Source organism: Bos javanicus, chromosome 20 (genome assembly GCF_032452875.1).
Source record: "Bos javanicus breed banteng chromosome 20, ARS-OSU_banteng_1.0, whole genome shotgun sequence".
Taxonomy (NCBI): domain Eukaryota; kingdom Metazoa; phylum Chordata; class Mammalia; order Artiodactyla; family Bovidae; genus Bos; species Bos javanicus.
The window spans coordinates 20,779,211-20,782,181 of record NC_083887.1 but is presented as its reverse complement, the minus strand read 5'-3'; the positions used below and the strand labels follow the sequence as shown (position 1 = coordinate 20,782,181).

General features: G+C 38.0%; 1 non-coding gene across 1 annotated transcript; it reads right to left on the bottom strand.

Annotated features, from left to right (window-relative positions):
- Positions 1-1,278: 1,278 nt before the first annotated feature.
- LOC133233843 (U6 spliceosomal RNA) lies at positions 1,279-1,384 on the bottom strand. Its single transcript, XR_009731891.1, has one exon. It is a non-coding gene; the product is annotated as a U6 spliceosomal RNA (small nuclear RNA).
- Between the last annotated feature and the right edge of the window lie 1,587 nt (positions 1,385-2,971).

The window sequence follows — 2,971 nt, the reverse complement described above, 5'->3', positions numbered from 1 at the left end:
AACATTTCCCCTATCTGTGCACATTTCTTCATACTATTTTTTATAAATTTTATTGGAATGTAGTTGCTTTACAATGTCATGTTAGTTTCTACTGTACAGCAAAGTGAATCAGCCATAGGTATACATATATCCCCTCTTTTTTGCATCTCCTTCCCATTTAGGCCACCACAGAGCACTGAGTGGAGTTCCCTATGATAAACAGTATGTTTTCATTAGTTATCTGTTTCATGCACAGTATCAATAGTGTATGACGTCAATCCCAATCTAATTCGTCCTTCCACTCCCTTTCCCCCTTGGTATTCATACATTTGTTCACGTCTGTGTCTCTATTTCTGCTTTGCAAATAAGATTATCTATACCATTTTTCTAGATTCCACATACAAGCAATTTACATATTTGTTTTTCTCACTCTGACTTACTTCACTCTGTATGACAGTCTCTAAATCTTTCCATGTCTGCAAATGGCACAATTTCATTCCTTTTATGGCTGAGTAATATTCCATTGTATATATGTACCATATCTTCTTTATCCATTCCTCTATTGATGGATATTTAAGTTTTTCCATGTCCTGACTATTGTAAATAGTGCTGCAATGAACATTAGGATGCGTGTGTCATTTTGAATTGTGGCTTTCTCTGGGTATATGTCCAGTAGTGGGATTTCTGGGTCATATGGTAGCTTTGTCTTTAGTTTTTTAAAGAACCTCCATACTGTTTTCCATAGTGGCTATATCAATTTACATTCCCAACAGTGTAAGAGGGTTCCCTTTTCTCCACATTTTCTCCAGAATTTGTTGTTTGTGAATTTTTTTGATGATGATCATTCTGATCAGTGTGAGATGATGCCTCATTTTAGTTTTGATTTGCATTTTTCTAATAATTAGTGATGTTGAGTGTATTTTCATGTGTTTGTTGGCTATCTGTGTGTCTTCTTTGGAGAAATGTCTATTTAGGTCTTCCACTCATTTTTTTATTGAGTTGTTTGTCTTATTGATATTGACCTACATGAGCTGCTGGTATATTTTGAAGATTAATCCTTTGTCAGTTGCTCTATTAGCAAATATTTTCTCCCATTCTTTTGAGGGTTGTCTTTTCATCTTGTTGATGGTTTCCTTTGCTATACAAAAGCTTTTAAGTTTCATTAGGCCTCATTTGTTTATTTTTTGCTTTTATTTTCATTTCTCTAGGAGGTGGGTCAAAAAGGTCTTGCTGTGATTTATGTCAAAGAGTGTTCTGCCTATGCTTTCCTCTAAGAGTTTTATAATGTCTGGAGCTTCAAAAAGTATGGAATGCTTTTCATGAATCTGCATGTCATCCTTCACAGGGGCCATGCTAATCTTCTTTGTATGATTCCAACTTTAGTATATGCCCTGCTGAAGTGAGCATGCAATAAGGTTTTGATTATATGAACTAAGCCAGTGGCTCAGTGGTAAAGAATCCACCTACCAATGCTGAAGTCGTGGGAGACACAGGTTCAGTCCTTGGGTTGGGAAGATCCTCTGGAAGAGGATATGACAACCCACTCCAGTATTCTTGCCTTGAAAATCTCATGGACTGAGGAGCCTGGAAGACTACAGTTCAAGGGATCACAGAGAGTTGGACACGACTTAGTGACTGAGCACACACACACACAGGCCCAGGACAAACACGTTCTCAGACTCCTTTTTGTAAACTCTATAGAAGAATCTCAGATAGAAAGATCCTCAAAAAGCTATTCAGTATCCTGCTCCCTGACCCTAAATTGCAGCTTTGGATAGTCCCAACTCCCACAGTTTAGAAGGAAAACTTGTGCTCTTCTAGTAGGAGAGTGTATAAATGAACATGACAAAGATGATAGTCCTATATTTTGGAAGAAGTCAAAGAAATATTTTTTCTTTCTTATTTTTGATTTTGAAAATTGTGGCCTGTGTGAGCCAGAACAGGAGGTCCTGTCCCTTCATCACTTTCACCTTTTCTCTTTGGAAATGTGAGATGCATGTCCAATGCCCAGAGAACCTGAAAAGAACCAGTTTCAAACATTTCTTCCCCCTCACCTAGTTTGATTTTCAATTTAGCTTTAAACTTGGAAACGAATCTATCTTTGGAAGACATGGACTAAGCAGAAGAGCTTTGAAGAACTCTTAAGCTCAACAGCATAGAGCTATGAGCAGAATGTTATTGTTAATATCAATTATTACAGCTTGCAAGGTAAACAAGTTTAATAATGAATTCCTCCAGGCTAGAGTCAAAGCCAAAATAACAGACATTTTGGAAAATTTTCAGGCTCGCATAGTAGCCCTAATCTACAAAATTTATTAAAAAGTCTATCATGTAATTTAGAACCCACTACTAGTAACCTATTTTGCACAAATATTTTCCCAGGTGGTGAGTGTATACCGATGTCTCTATTCATTGCCTTGACTCTTGACCTTGAATCTTAATTCACTTCCTTTGGGGGCAAGGGCAAATTCTCATTCTAATGGTGACAACTCAAAGATACAGCTTATTTTTGTGGCATCTTTGTGCAAATTACAAAAGGCTGCTAACTCTGGGAGGACAAATGAGAGCAGAGCTGAGGGCGTCATATCAGCCATCACTGTTGCCAATGGCTCTGTAAGCAGTGTGCAAACACAGTGTGTTATGTGGGGCCAGTGTGGCTTTTGTTAGAGAAACAGAAAATTCGCTGAGGCTGAACCTTCATCATTGGATCAAGCTTTTAAAATCATTCATCACAATTTTTGTGTTTTCTGAGTTTTAGGGCACTGAAGCAAAGCATTTGTTCTCCTGCTTAAGTTACTAGTCCTAGAATCACTCCAGACTCCCCACTCTGCTTCCTCCCACTGTCATCACTGATTTGGCCCTCCTAATTGGAAGTGGTCAAACAAGAGATGGCAAGAGTAATGTCGACATTCTAGGAATCAGTGAACTAAAATGGACTGGAATGGGTAAATTTAACTCAGATGACCATTATATCTACTACCGCGGGTAGGAA